The sequence below is a fragment of the Panthera onca genome, chromosome B3 (genome assembly GCF_046562875.1).
Source record: "Panthera onca isolate mPanOnc1 chromosome B3, mPanOnc1 haplotype 2, whole genome shotgun sequence".
Classification (NCBI taxonomy): domain Eukaryota; kingdom Metazoa; phylum Chordata; class Mammalia; order Carnivora; family Felidae; genus Panthera; species Panthera onca.
Window position 1 is genome coordinate 121,113,954 of NC_138344.1, and position 16,252 is coordinate 121,130,205.

At 47.9% G+C, this 16,252-nt stretch overlaps 1 long non-coding RNA gene across 2 annotated transcripts in view; it reads right to left on the reverse strand.

The window, feature by feature from the left end:
- Positions 1-16,252, reverse strand: part of LOC132670125 (uncharacterized) — a 21,115-nt gene continuing 4,863 nt past the window's right edge. The window contains exons 3-6 of one of the 2 annotated variants that reach the window (XR_013556010.2): positions 10,186-10,796; positions 8,652-8,762; positions 1,262-1,384; positions 1-99 (exon numbers count right to left, since the gene is read on the reverse strand). This is a non-coding gene — a long non-coding RNA (uncharacterized LOC132670125). Of the gene's footprint in view, positions 100-1,261; positions 1,420-8,651; positions 8,763-10,185; positions 10,797-16,252 lie in introns of both variants that reach the window. The other variant, XR_013556009.2, reaches the window with a different exon arrangement.

Here is a 16,252-nt window from a genome sequence, read left to right on the forward strand (position 1 = left end):
GGGAGGTGTGAAGGCTGCACCCCTCGACCGCCCCGATGATGTGATGCCTCAGTCCAAATGCACAGTGGTCGAGGCCGTCTTCCCTCTCTCCTGCTGACCCTGCACGGAGGAGAAAATGCTCTACTTTCTATTACGTGTTTGCTTCCCAGGCTGAGCCAACTTCCCTGAGGCCAAGGACCTCAGAGGCAATGCCTTCTGGGTCCTGCAGATTGGAGCCCCAGGGCAAATAGCTCCAGAGGCAGAGAGGGAATTCTGGCAAAATGAAGAGAGAGGGGAAGGAAATCACAGAGCTTGCGATCATCAGAAAAGAAAGAGCAGTGCCTCAGGATGGGGCTAGGATGGCCCCTTCCAGAAGGCTACGAGGAAATGAGGAAGGATGGGAATGGAGCTTCCTGAGCATCTATTACTATGACTACGACCACTGTACACGCAACGGACCCTCCACAGACAATGCTCTCGCCCTCACTCCTCAGAGCAGCCTTCCCTTTGTACAAGTGGGCTGTGACCTTTTTGTTTTTAGTGTTTGTAATGTTTAATTATTTTTGAGAGAGAGAGACAGAGAGACAGAGAGCGAGCAGGGGAGGGGCAGAGACAGAGGGAGACATAACGAAGCAGACTCCAGGCTCCGAGCTGTCAGCACAGAGCCTGATGCGGGGTTGGAACTCCCCGAGTCGCGAGATCACCACCTGAGCTGAAGTCGGAAGCTTAGCTTAGCCGACTGAACCACCCAGGCGCCCCCGGGCTATAACTCCTTGCATCTCTGGTGCTTCACTTCCAGTCAGAGCTCCTAAAAATGATTCTGGATGGAGAAATTTGTGTTGGCCGACACCATCCCCACCCCTGCCAAGAGCCTTAAAGACCCCTCTGCTCGGAGCCGCATTTTCCTGAGGGGCTGGCTCTGTGAGCACCTGCCTTAAGGATGAATTGCTAATTCCATTGTTCCTGCCATTAAAATAGCAGAAATCAGAAGGCAGCCTAGAGGGCCCTGAGAGCTGGCCTAGGGCTCAAGGGAGAGGAGCAGAGGCCCTTCCATGTCACCCTGAACCCCCATCTTCAAATCACATTCCTTAAGGTGGCCGTCCCTCGAGACCCAGAAACCAGGCTCCTGTTCCCACCGAGCCTCTTGCACACACAGGACAGGTGTGGGGTCGGCACACCTAGCTGGGAGGCGGGAGGCCCTGGTAATCTACTAGCTCTGTACCTCACCCCCTGGGTCACCTGGGCCAAGTCACTCCTGGACACCACACACCCTTCTACTCACAGTGTGTTGCGGTGTCAAGAAGGGTTCAAAGGGTGTTGCCGAAGATCGCTCAGCCCCTCGTAACGTCTTTTCCCTGAACGGGAGTCTGCTGTTGAGTTCCCAGCCCTGAACAGCTTGGTGTGGCTGCAGGTAGTCGAAGTGTGATTGTTAGCGACATCCTGTGGACATGATGGGTAACTGCACTCACCTGGATGGAAGCCACAGGTGACGTCCAGCTTTCCTCCTTAGGTGGAGAGGAGCCGATCGCAGTTAATCACACTCATCACCTTACACAGGGAGCTGTCTTGAGCTGGAAAAGAATCCCTCCAAAAAGCAGAAAACAGCCTTCCAGCCACAAATTTCCATCAGCCTCCAGCTTTATATCTGTTTCACTTAAATTCGTCCCTTTTCGAATATCGCCCTGCTAGAAGAGTCTCATGGCCATGGGGGGTGGGAGGGGGGACAGTCACATCAATAATAATATCAAAGGAAGAAAAACGTCGTGGGCTGCTTACTCTTGCCATGGAATTCACGCATTATCTCATCTAACCGTCCCAACAACCCAAGGAGGTACGAGCTCTTATCCCTGTCTTTCAGATGGGGAATCAGCAGCTAGGAGCATAAGAGGAAGCTAGGTTGCAAACTGGGCAGTCTGGCCTTAGACTCCTTCTTTTTTTTTAATTTATTTTTTTAACATTTATCTATTATTGAGAGACAGAGAGAGACAGACCCTGAGCAGGGGAGGGGCAGAGAGAGAGGGAGACACAGAATCTGAAGCAGGCTCCAGGCTCCAAGCTGTCAGCAAAGAGCCTGATGCGGGGCTCGAACCCACAGACCGTGAGATCATGACCTGAGCCGAAGTCGGACGCCCAACCGACTGAGCCACCCAGGCTCCCCTAGACTCCTTCTCTTTAACCACCACTCTGTGCAACCTAACTGCCCTGTGTCTACCCACCACGGTAAACCCTCGAGGCTGGAAAAAGTCCCAGGTCCTAGGGTCCTGGCTTTAATCCTCAGACTGAATGCCTCTTAGTCACCCTCCGGGGTAGTGAGAGGCAAGTGGGACATTATCCCCAACTGCCAACTGTGGGTCATAAGTCCTTGCCTTAGAGGGTGCTGTGAAGATTAGGGGAATCACTTGCTGTTGAGTAGCAGCTACAGAAATGGTGGTTATCCTTATCTGCAAGGTATGCAAGTTGACCTTGGGAGGGACCAGCCTGGAAGGTTTCTGTAGGTGGCAAAAACTGACTAAATCTCTCTAGAAAATAGCAGTAAGGAAGGCTAGGACTGGGAAGGGCCAGCCTTCTCACCCTTAGGCTTTTCAGAGGGAGTGGCCGATGTGTCATGGTTCAAAGGATCCCCAAAGGGAGGGACTTAGCCAAGTTGGCAGAGCAGAAACAAGATCCTGGGACTTTGGGCTCCCATCTTTCCACAGAGACACCATTATCCAAAGAACAGTGTCCCTGGCAGGATTTGAGTCTCTGCCTCCGAGGATCTGCAGAGACCCTGGTGCCACGAACCAGCCTCCGTGCTGTTTAAGAAACACAACTCCAAGACCCCAAGTGGGGAGTCGAGATGCCAGCTCCAGCTCTACCTCCCACCACTCTGTGGCCCCTTGAACTTAGTGCTCTTCCTGTCTTCGAAGGATCTTACTGCTGAAGGCTTCCCCTCTTAAGGCCTCCATGTTTCCTCTTCCCTCTGGCTCTGCAGATGAGTGCAGTCTTTCTTGACCATACCGGTCTACCAGCAGAGGTACGGCCATCATGGCAGCTGGACGTGAACAGACTGTTCACACCTATAGTCCCAGCCCCTAACACAGTGCCTAGTGCATGGAAGGTGCTCACTGGTAAATGAGTAATTGGGACACCTAACCACAGATGGCCTGGGAGCCCGTTGCTGGAAATGTCCCTGAAGAGAATGGCACTGGGGCCCCTGACCGTTCCAAGTGATGTATGAGGATTCCACAGAGCACCTCTTCCTGTTTGAGGTTATACCGAAGCCCCAATATATAGATATCAGTGTTAGTTAACTGTTGCTGCATAACAGATTACTTCAATGATCCGCAGCTCATATAATAATAAACGCTTAACACCTCACAGTTTCTGTGAGCCAGGGACTAGGGAATGGCTTAATGTTCTGGCTCCATGTTTCTTGAGAAGTAGCAAATGTCAGTAAATGTCAGCTAGGTTGCAGTCATCTGAAGGCCTGGCTGAGGCTGTAGGACCTGGTTCTAAGGCCTCTCACTTGCGTGGCGGCAAGTTGGTGCTGGCTGTGGACGGGAGGCCTTGGTTCCTTGCCCTGCGGACCTCTCCGGAGGTCTGCTTGAGTAACCTCGTGACCTGGCAACCGGCTTCCCTTGGGATGAGTGATTCAAGAGAGATCAAGGAAGAAATCACAATGTCTTTTATGACTGTATTAGGTTCTTAGGGCTGTTGTAACAAAGTAACACAAACAGGGTGGCTTAGCACAACAGATATCCACTCTCTCACGATTCTGGAAGCCAGAAGCTGAGGTCAAGGTGTCGGCAGGAAACACAATCCAAGACCAGAAGTGGGGAGTCTGGATCCTAGTTCTAGTCCTCCCACCAAAGGATCTAGGGGAGAATCCTTTCTTGTCTCTTCCAGTTTCTGGTGGCCCCAGGTGTTCCTTGGCTTGTAGCCTTGGCATAACTCCAAATTCTTCCTCTGTCCTCACATGGCCTCTTCCCTGTGTCCGTCTGCTCTGTGTCTCTCTTCCTATAAGTCATTGGATTTAGGGCCTGTCCTAATCCATTATGCCCTTGATTATACCTGTAAAGACTCTTCCCAACTAAGGTCACATTCACAGGTACTGGGGGGTTAAGGCTTCAACGTATCCTCATAGGATACACAATGAAGCCCACACAACGACCTAGCCTCGGAAGTCACATACCATCGTGTTTGTCATAGCAAATGGTTACAAGGGTCAGCCCTGTTCAGGAGGGAGGAGCCCACACAAGGTGAGAAAATCAGGAGGTGAGGACAACTGGGGGCCATCTCAGAGGCTGGCTACTGCAATGTCAGATAGCAGACGGAGGAGCAGACACACGCCTTATGCAGTATTTACAAAGGAAACAATGGAGACCCAGCTGCACAGCACTCGGGCCCCTCAGCCTATCAAGGATATGAAAAGGGCCAGAGTATAGAGAACAGCAGGGTTTGGAAATAGAAACCTTCCCAAAGAGTAAAGCTATCCTGTGAGTTCCACCCTCAACAAGGTGGGGGCCCTACCACCTTCACCTCAAGCCTCATGATGGGGGCTCCCACAAAGCCATTCAGAGCTATGGGCCCCCACGGGTCTGTGCCCACAGGATGCATTGTACTGGGATTGGGGCAGGGGCCCTGTGAGTGCTTTCCAGGGACCAGATGCAGGCTGTGGGGGAAGAGGTCCAGCATGGGGCCATTTTAAGCCCCACAGCACCTCCTAAAGGGGCAAAGGGATCTCAGCAGGGAGAAGTTGGAGGGGGATGCTGGACTCCCCAGGGGGCTGAAGACGGAGTCACAAGTGGTTTACCTGTAAGGGAGATGCAGATCGGGACCCTCAGGAGAGAGCCTCAGAGATGGGAACCCCTGAAGAATCTGGGAGATGCCCCAGCCAACAGCTTTTACCATCTGCTGGGCCCACAGGGCTGGCAAATCTGCAGTCAGATAAGAATTGCCCTTTTCCTCTGTTCTCACTTCTTCCCCCAACAATCCCTCCCACTTAGACCTTGGAAGCCATCAGCAAGGAAGGAGAGGCAGTCAGGTGAGAAAACAGACAAAATTCTGCCACAGACCAGTCCCTGAAGGCCAGCAGTCCAGACTACAGACCTTAGAGCAGGAGGAGGAAGATGTTTTTCTCTGAAGGGAGGCAAGTGTCATATCTATGACAGATGAGTTTTTTTGTTTTAAGATTTTATTTTCTAAGTAACCTCTACACCCTACGTGGGGCTGGAACTCACAAGATAAGGTGTCACCACCCTGAGATAAGCACTCTCCACTGACTGAGCCAGCCAAGTGCTTTTAGTCTCTAAATGGATTGTGGAATGACCTTACCTGAGGCTGAACAGAGGGGACGTGGCTCCCTTGCTGAACAGTTCACGTGGACCAGGGAGAGGCCAAAATGGAGTGACATTTTGATTACACCCACATTCGAGGGATTGGTTTCACTGAACTCAAACTTTCTCGAGGGAAGTTGGGTCTTCCGTTCCCTACCCTCCACCCCCAACCGCAGAGCCCTGACCCACAGAGAGGGTCCTGGAGAAAATTCCATCTCCACTTTTGTCCATAAGTGAAGAATGTTTACTGCTTTTTTTCCCCTTCTTATCTGTCTGGAAGTGACACCAAGAAAAAAAAAAGAAGGGACTCCTTGTCCCCAGCCAAACACCCACACCCTCTGAATTCTTCACCCTGTGTTGGCCTGACTTCACCCTGGAGGGGGAGGCAAGGCATGAGGTCTGCAGGCTGCGTGCTGGAGGAAAGGTTCCTGGGAGGATACAGCTCCGCCTGGAAACAAAAGCTGTTTTTCGAAAGCTTTGTGCAGTCAACTAAGTGGGGGAGGGGTCTGGGCAAAGCCAGGCTGAACATCTGGGGGGAAAGTTCCTCTAAAAAAATATCTAAATTCCCAGGGTTGTTGGAGCTGTGATTTGATCAGTGCTTGAAGGGTCTTATTTGTTATTACTGGCGGGGGCGGGGGGAATAAAGTTGCCTCTGAGCCCCCCTCTCTCACTGTCCTTGCAGCAAGGGTGGGTGGCTCTGTCCCTTTATAGGAGGCAGGCTTGTAAAGAAGGGTGAGCCCTGGAGAGAGACACCCGGACCAGGCAGCAGCTGGGGGTCTGTGAAGAGTCCGGGGGTCTTCAGAGCATTGGTCTGCTGATCAGACACCCACTAGGAAGCTCTTAGAAAGGACCCCGCTGAGCAGAGGCGTGGGCTGCAATGCAAGTGGGGATGTGAGCCTGGAAGCAAAGGCATTCCACAATCAGGGCTTCTGGAAAAGCCCCCCTTCCCCAGCATAGAGGATTCAGAGAGGAGAGATCCCCGGTTCTCTCTATTTCAGTAAAAAAGCATTTACCCTGCAGGCTAAGGATAACAGCGGTATTTCAGACCTAAACAAGTCTCATTTTTCAGTCTGTTGGAGAGAGGGCTCCTAACACTCTTTAAAAGATGCTAGGCCTTAAATAAAATCTGTCACAGGCCACCCATTTCTCTCTCCTGGGTGCCAAGAAGCAGTCTTAACCCCCACCAGGCAATGGCTGCCCTCTTTGGATCAGTTTCCCAAAGAGCTTAATCATGAACAAGTTGCTGTCACTTCGCCTGGAGCTAACGAGCCCTGGAGGGTCTCAGGGTGAGGCCTTCCCTGGTGAGAACACAGCTCTTTCTGGGAGCTCACTTTCCCGAGTATGTTTGGACTGGGGAGTCCCTTCAGAGTGTCTGAACTCTGCATGGGGTTAGCGGGGCTTCTCAACTTGAGCACTGATGACACTTGGGGCTGGATGCTTCTTTGTTGTGGGGGCTGCCCTGTGCATTGTAGGATGTTTAGGATGTACCCTCCAGCCACAAGAAGCCGGTAGCATCCCTTCCTTCCCCTTCCCCCTCACTTTGACAATCAAACCCACCTCTGGACATTGCCCAATGTTCCTGGGGACAAAACCATTCCTGACCGAGAACCACTGGCTGAAAGCCGGCTCCAGAGATTCAGGGAAGAGGCAGGCTGCATACAGCCCAAGAGAATTTTCACTCTACATACAAAAGACCAAGTCTTCATGGTCCTTGTATCAGGACTCTTTCAGTTGCACTAAGTGACAGAATATTCAACTCAAAATGACTTAAAAGGGTGGGGGGGGGGGGGGTGGAGGTCATCTCTTGTAACTGAGAAGACCGGGGACTTAGGCATAGTACTGGCTTAAGCGTAATCTGACCCAGGAACTCAAACAATCTATTGGGACTTGGTTTTATCTTTACCTCCTGACTTTGCTCTTCTGAATATTCTCTTCTCATGTGGGCAAGATGGCCACCCGTGCTTCAATCCTGTATGTTCCCAGTTTGAGATTTGTGGAGGAAAAAATGCCAAGTAGTTTTCTTTCTGTATTCCCAGCCAAAGTCCCATTGTACTTCATTGCTCTGATTTGGTCGTGGGTCCATCGCCAAGCAGTACACAATAGCTGGGGAATGTGATGACCTAATTGGTCAGGCTGTAATCACATGACCCCCTCTGGATCTAGGGGTGGAGTCAGCTCTGTGTGCAGGACATCCAAGATGGAAACGTGGGGGTTCCCAATAGGAGAATCAGGGTACAACTACCAGAGGACAGGTGAAAGGATTTGGGATGGCAAAAGGCAACAGATAGGTAGCAGCCTTTATACTAAAAAGAAGCTCATTGTTGGTAAATACATCAAGTTGAGAGTTAACAGTGTAAGGAGGATGTTGCTGAATGGCAGTACAAAGCTTGTGCCACAGTTGTCTGAATCAACTTCCAGGTGACAAACAAAAGCTTTCTTACACGTCTCTAGGACAAAGTAGCAACTGACATGGTTCATTCAAATGGGTTCTTAGGGCACCTGGGTGGCTCAGTCGGTTAAGCCTCCGACTTCGGCTCAGGTTATGATCTCACAGCTCGTGGGTTCAAGACCTGCGTCGGGCTCTGTGCGTGCTTCAGATTCTGTGTCTCCCTCCCTCTCTGCCCCTCCCCTGCTCACGTTCTGTCTCTCTCTCTCAAAAATAAAGATTAAACAAAAATTTTTTAAATGGGTTCTTAAAATGGAGACTATTAGAGTTTCACCAAGATTCTTCCTCCCTTTCTTCCATAGTAACCCATTTGTAGTTGGGCCCATAGCTGCCCAGCTGGGGACAGCATTTCCTGGCCTCCCTTGCAGCTAGGTGTGACTATGTGATTAAGTTTGCACTATCTGAATAGAAGGGACCATCAGACCTATGCTTGAAGATAGTGGGCTTGCCTCACTGACACTCTTTCCCCTTCCCTTAACCCAGAACATGAACTTGCCTGAGACCCAGCTTTGACCATGCAAGTGAGAAGGATGCCCTAGGGGCTGAGAGAGGGAAATGAAAGGTACCTGGATCCCTGAACCACCATGTGGAGCAGAGCCCCCTTCCAGCCCGGAATGAAGACTACCCCAAGTGAGAAAAAAGTTGCTGTCTTTTCTAAGCCACTGAATTATTGCATTTCACCTATTTTGTGATCAAGTTTTTTTCATATTCTAATACTTCTGAAATTCATTGTGTCACTGGCCATACAGCAGTGCTCCTCCGGGACCACCTTAAGTCAGGCCCCAGGAAAATATTTTCATGGGGCTCCGGTCTATACAAAAAATGAACTAAAATCAGTGCATTACAAAATGCATAAGTCCATATGCAGTATAGTGATTTATCAATGATTTAGAATAATGGGTAGAGAATACCTGCTTGTGTATTTATTGTCCAACCAGTGCACATGAAGGTTCCTCATGGCCAGGCACCATCTCTTCATGCTGAGATCCAGACACCATCTCTTCATAATTTCCTATCCACCACTATGAGAAAACAATAGCAATGTATCATTACGTTGATTAAACACCGGGTACCTAATATTACCTTTTAAGAACACTTGTATCCACGCTCTATTTCAGCCTTTACCTGCCTCTGTCACATACTATTGATTTTTTAATGTTTATCGAGGCTTCCTCTCCCTCCTAGAAATTGCATATTGTGTAGAAGTGACGTTTTGTGTTCATTAGATAGAAATCCTAGGAGTTTCCGGTCCCAGACACCCTCATTGGCTTGAACAAGTAACAGTGGTAACAGAACGTTTGGTTTTGAACTTAGAAAATACTTAGACCACAAGAGCCAGTTTCTACAGTTTCTTTCACCATATGAAGAAGATACAAAGTGAGTTGCTGACTTGTTTTCCAGACTTTGGGTAGGACCCAACACAGAGGAATCATGTTTTCCGAGGCAACAGCCTGAGGGTCAAGTGCCTGCAGCCACCAACCCTTGTGTCTCAGTCCTGGAGACCGCTGTGCCAGCGTGCCTGCACACACCCACCTGCAGTTGGGCAGTCCTCCCCAACCACACCTCTACCCCCTACCCCCCTACACCCTACCCTGTATAGTGCTCTGGGTACTCCAGGTGGTGGCCCTTAGGTCCACAACATCCAGTGGGACAGGGCCAATGAGTGGCCTGGGCATCAAGGAGGAAGAGGATGAGAAGAGCCTGGGAGGGATGGGGTGCAAAAGAGGAGAGGTACAGTATGACTAGCTGGCAGAACATGGGTGGGGGGGATGATGCCCCCCATCAGGCCAAGAACTTCACCTTGGGGACTGCTGAGACCATGAGCTAGGGGGACAGCAAGGTAGCCATGGGTGAGTGAGCAACAGGCCATAAGATGTGCAGGATAAATATTATACAGAAACAGCAAAAGTGGAGCGTGGGTGGCTCAGTCAGTTAAGCATCCAACTCTGGATTTTGGCACAGGTCACAATCTCACGGTTAGTGAGATTGAGCCCCGCCTCAGGTGCTCAGAGCAGAGCCTGCTTGAGATCCTCTCTCTGCCCCTCCCATGCTCTCTCTCTCTCTCAAAAATAAATAAATAAATTTTAAAAAAGAAAAGAAACAGCAAAAGAGACAAGTTTCTAAGTGAGAAATGGCAGCCTGTCAACAGACCCTTTATATCACAATTAATTTAAGGCCAATCTTAAAAAAAAAAAAAAAGCTACTCCATCTGCTACTGTAACTCCAATCATCATCCAATACACAGCGCTTCAAAGCTCTCCCTCTTAGATGGATCCAGCCCAAAGTTTGGGAGATGGGCAAGGGCTGCCTAAACTGAGGGCAGCCTTTGCTGCTGGGGTTGGATCTTTGGTGGAGCCAATCGCACCACCAAACCTTCTTAATGCCAAAGTCATGACCATTTAGTGACACCCGCTGGACTTTCCAAGGATAGGAAAGATAACATGCCTTTTGTTGTCATATTTTTGTGCCAATGGTGAGTGGGTTGTGGGCAGGAGTAGGAGCCCTGCTTTTCCTGGTTTCAGCAGTGCTGTTGTTTGTCACTCCCTGCATATGAAGGGTCCTTCTGGTAAGATCAAGAAAGTGCCAGCATCAAACTTGAAGAAAGAGTGTCCATGGCTTGGAAAAAATCCCAGACATAATAATGAAACATTCTTTTAAGATATGCTGCATCACGAGTGCTCTTGGTATGAAGAATGATATTGTTGGGGAAAACAGCAATGATTCTGAGATGAGCAGAGGTTCAGAAGAGTTGGCCTCCAATGGAAAAGGGGATTTGGTTGATGCTAGATGTCAGTGAGCACATCCACATCCACCGAGTCACTGTCATTCCCATTTTCTCTGGTTCTAGAACTGGCTTCATCAGAATGAATTTGCCACTGTAACTAAGGACAAGGTGGCACGTCAGGATGTGTTCTGTCAGTTCCAGGGCTCGTATTTATGCTGGAGACACAAGGCGGCATGATGTCCGGGCACAGAAACACTCCCAAGAAAGACTCTGCCAGCCTACGAAAACCACATTGACGTGACTGAGCCGCTGTGATTTCTTCCAGCTCTCCCTTTAGGGAATAACAGACACATTATAGCTTGCAAAGCACTTTTATTTACATTTATTTTATCCCATTCCATTTTCACGACCCTGGAAAGGAGGGCAGACATCATCATTGCTCCATTCTATAAATGAGAAATAGAAGCTCAGAGAGGTAAAGGGACTTTCTCAGGGGACCCTAGCTTGTAAGTGATAGGGCCTGGATTCAAGTGAGATCTTTAATGCCATACCTTGGGCTCTGTCCGCTGCACAGTAAGGTCTACTTTTAGGGCAATCCCATTGCTATTTTTGTTTTTTTCGTTATCTAGATCTAAATACATTTGGCCCTTGAACTATGAGGGGGCTGGAGTGCCGACCCCTGCACAGAGATCAAGTATAACTTTTGACTACCCCCAAATTTAACTAGTAATAGCAATACCATTGACTGGAAGCTTTACCAATAACAAATTGTTGATTAACACATTTTATATGTTGTATGTATTATATACAGGATTCATACAATAAAGTAAGCTAGAGAAGAGAAAATGTTATTAAGAAAATCTTAAGGAAGAGAAAATACATTAATAGTACTCTACTGTATTTATCCAAAAAATCTGCGTGTAAATGGATTCATGCAGGGGTGCCTGGCTGGCGCAGTTGGCATGGGATTCTTGATCTCGGGGTTGTAATTTCAAGCCCACATTGTGTGTAGAGATTACTTTAAAAAATATAATCTTAAATCAATAAATGAAATAAACAAATAAATAAAAGGACTCATGCATTCCAAACCAGTGTTGTTCAAGGGTCAACCATAGTTTGTTCTGTGTTCACTTTTGAGAGGTGGAGGAGAAAGATGATGGTATGGATGCTTCTTGGAGTCTACAGAGAAAATTCTTATAAAGAACCCTAACTAACAATACAGTGCTAAAGTTTGAACTGTAACCATTGCTAATTTCTCTTAAAATGGCATTCTCACAGATTGCCCATGAGATGGGAGTTTATCATGCATTGTACCCCTTATGGAAATAAGAGGTGCCTTTAAGAAGGGGGTGAAAAGTCTTTACCTCATTTTCAAATTATACAAGAAACCAATACTCTTGCGTTTTATTAATTATGGGATGGAGTTTACAGAATACCACCAACAGCCCCCTCAAGTATTAGTATGTTTGCATCGATTGGCACACTTTTGTTATTTTTTATTAAAATAGAAAAGTTTTGAGTTTTCTTTTTTGAAGGCTTTTTTTAATTTTTGAGACAGAGTGCAAGCAGGAGAGGGGCAGAGAGAGGGGGGCAGAGGATCCAAAGCAGGCTCATGCTAACAGCAGCGATTCTGATGTGGGGCTTGAACTCACAAACTGCGAGATCATGACCTGAGCTGAAGTCAGGCACTCAGCTGAGTCACCCAGGTGCCCCAGACGCTTATTTGTTTTGTTTTGTTTCGTTTTGTGTGAGTTGGTTAGTTTGGGTGAGGAGCTCCCTGTGGAGAAAGAGCAAGGAAGGAACTGATGAACTGTCAACCCCCATCTTGGCCATCTTGGCCTGAGAGATTCCTTTCCAGCCCCAGTGAGGATGAGGTTGGGTGAAAGAGGAGTAATCAAGTAAGACTTTGAGCAACTGAACATACAAACAGTTTTGCTTTGGGACACAGGTAACAAAGTACAGCCAATCAGCAAGAAGGTCATTTGTTCCCCAGTGTTCCATCCTGCCCTCCACTTTGGCAAGTTGGTGACTTGGGAGAGAAGGCTGTGCCCAGCAGGTGACTTGGGAGAGAAGGCTGTGCCCAGCACGAGTGACCATTATAAAAACACTGTTCTCATAGGGGACACACATGCGGATGAGGTACCCTTTTGTAAGGGGTTGTGAAGAGTAGACCACCAATGGGGAGGTTGCAATGGGAGAGCATCATGGATCTGCCATGAACCAGATCCCTCAGGGGCATCAAATCACTGAGGGTGAGTTAGTAGGAGGAGGGGACCAGGAGAAAGTTCTATAGGCCTTCAAGAGGGCTCAGAACTAAGGAAATTTATGTCTGGATGTCAATATGACAACCCACAGGCTGGTGAAGGCTGGTGGTGGGATGTTGTAAACACTGGACTTTATTCTTCTAGTATGTCATTCAACCTCAAAAATTCTGTCTTTAGTGAAGATGCCCTGAAACATGTTTACAGTGCAGACTCTTCCAAGTGCAATCATTTGGGGCACACATCTCCATAGCTGATTGCCCTGTCTCCCCCCACCTTTCCAGGAAGCACCCTAATAGGGGGGCACCTCTCAGAAACTCTTCCCCGGGGTAGCAGCTGGAGAAGTCAAGCTGCAGGGTTTGGGGTAGGAGGAAAATAGGTTTTGTCCTGTATTAAGGTAGAGTACCAGAGATGATTTACTAAAGGCTTCTGACTGACTAGGTTACTAGGCAATGATTTTTGCTATTTCAACTGACATTGGAATGAGAGGCAATACAGGGTATAAACTGCAGGGGAAAGGATTTAGATCAGAGCAATAAAGGATTTCCTAACATCAAAGGGACACAGACGCTCTGCTCTTGGCCCATTCCTAAAGGTAAGTAGAGAGACCTCCCTGGTCCGCCAGCCTCCCGGGTCTAGTTGAAGGGTTAGACACATCTCTTCCTGAACTCCCACCCTCTACCTGAACTCACTGCTCTTCTGTCTCTGTTCCCAGTCCTCATTATAGCACCTAACAGAACCGACTGGTGACCTGCTCAGGGGTAGAAACTGTGTTATTCTTTACCATGTCCCTGACCCTTAGGAGACACACAGCACATGGTAAATGTTGGTTGGTTTGATCATAAGTGAAGAGCTGCCTTGGGTCAATATGCTCATGCTCAGTAGAATGGTGGGTGTTAGCACTTCTGGAGTTTCATCTGCAGAGCAGGCCAGCAGGAACTACCGAGAAGACGAGAAGACGTGTGAGGATAAAATCAAGAACAAGAAGGCAAACATCAATACAGTGTCTCCTTTTGTCTGCTCCTCCTCTCCCTTCTGCCCCCTTTCTTCTGCCTGCCGTCGGATCTGGAAGCAAAGGTCAGATGCTCTGTGTGAACACAAGAGGTCTGGGTGATTTCTTGAGAATGGCAAAAGATCCGAGGGAACTAGATGGTGGAGACGATGAGTGAGACACCAGTCCCGCACTGGATCTGGGGAAGACGAGCACAGAAACCACAGTGTGCTAACAGAAGGTGGTGGAGGAGAACGCTGGTGCCACAGCCCAGCTGCCCTCAAAGGCTTCCTCTTTTCTTTGTGGATTCCAGATGGAGTCCACTCAGGAGGGGCAGCTAATGAGGGTGCACAGGGTGTGCACCAAAGCCGTCAGGAACAGTTCCTTCACACCAGGCCCTGGTACCTTCTTGAGGAAGATGCGAAACCAATCCACCAAGCAAACCAACTCAAGGGAAAGGGGCTGGTCAAACCCCAGGCTCTGTCTAGCAACCATCTTTCCGGTGGGAAAGAACTTCGCTCGAGTGATCAAAAGACTCCCTGATGCAAGATATGGAACATTCTAAAGTCCCTCCTTAAGTGGACAGAGGCTGATGGCACTGCTGCAAAGTAGACAAAGAAAGGCAAGGGGCTTCTTTTAAACTGGAATGTGCAGAATAGAGGTGGGAAGGCTGTGAGCATCTCAGCAGCAATTATGCAGAAAGACCGCGGTACAGACGCAGGGCAGCGCCGCGCCAGCCGACAACACTGGTGGTGTCACATCCAACACGAGCTGGGTAAGAGCTGCTAATTACTGAGATGCCAATAAGAGTGAGGTCTTAAAAGTGATTTTGAACTGATTGCAGCTTTTTGAACGGATCGTCGCTATAAGCTATAAAGGAAGGAATCTAAATAAAAGTGAAAAATCCTTTGATCAAACACAAAGGAACCCTTCCAAATAAAAATACCTTTATTTTTCATACACATCATAGCTGTCTGTTTCACACGTGTAAACAACAGGTTTATACACATCTACTAAACACAGACGTTCCCTGAGACAGGGCCCACACTTGTTCTTCCTTATAACTCTTTATAGTATCTGGTATAGTATCCTGTATATAGAGGATGCTTACTGAATTGAATTTAATCGAAGCAATTGCTATGTTAACAGTTTGATTAGATGACTGTCACTTTATAAAATGAGTACTAGGGTGAAGCAATACAAAAGGCCATTTTAATAACCTTAAATCCAGGAAAACATACCTATTTTTCTGGAGGCCCCAAAGAAATATGCAAATACAGTCATTCTTGAAAGCCAACCACTCTACATTCCACAACAGAGACCATGTTGATTGTGCTGAGTTGCTAGGCAACCACTTGGCAATTCCGTGTGTAACAGAGATGAACCTGTCATCTGCTTTCTTGGCTATATGTGACATGAGGAGACAACAGGTAAAGGACAGCCAAGAACACCTGCACCTGGATGACATAATCACTCCTGAAGTCTGATGACACGAGAAAATCCCCATGCCCTGTCAGAAAGTGCTGGAGGGAGAATTTCGTTAAACTATCAGCACAAGACATTCTGGTGAATTTTCTTGGGTTTACCCTGTGGGTTACCCTCTTATCCCTGTCCACAAAGCAGGAGACCAAAAGCACTGCGGTTCTGCGTGTGGATGGCTGTCAATTCAGTCAAGGCTCCAGATCAGCATGTCCTGTAACTCCAGCTGGGATGAGATTTTACCAGATAAAAGCAGTCTTTTAAGTCTTAAAATGGGACACTCAACATCTCAAAGAAACCAAAGTTCTGGGTGAATAAACTACACTTTTTTATACCTGAAGAAAATGCTCTTGGTAATTTCTTTGTCTGGATGTGACTTCCCAGACATTTTAGGCAAATGAGTTGCCTTGTAAAGACTTCACTCCACTGTAGGTATTGACATCATTATCTTTGAAATAGGCTGAAAACCCAATGAAGCCCTGGAGAATGAATAAGAAATGCCTCAAAGCTTCTCTGGCATTAAGAAAAATGGAAATCAAATTTAAATGCCACTTCAAATTTGGAAGGCCAAGAGTACTCATCTTTTTCATGTGAAGTTTCAAAAGGACCACCTCCTAGATTAAAAAAAAAAAAAAAAAGAATATTTGTCCACTCCCAACTCCCACAAATATATTTGAAACTTCTTGAGAAACTGTTTGCTTTTCAGTCGCCTGTTTAGATTGAATTTTAAGATCTTTGACTCTGGGATCAGGCAATCAGTTGGAGAGAGAAGAGATTCTGAATTGAGATAAAATCAACCAGGTAGTTTTGAAGAACAGCTGGGTAAGCCTTCAACCCAACATCTGGTGCCCATTTATCCAACCTGTTGTGATACTGACTTAAACAAGCCCAGCCGGCCAACCCTGTGGAGTAAAACACCAGCCGTGCGCATCCAGTGCCTGAAGGAGTGGTGGTGTGTGAGGTTCTGGGCTTGTCTCGGTCTGCAAAGTAAAGACACTACATGGGTCATCTCCACTGACTACTGAGTCTTATGAGGTTCTCCGTGGAATTCCAATT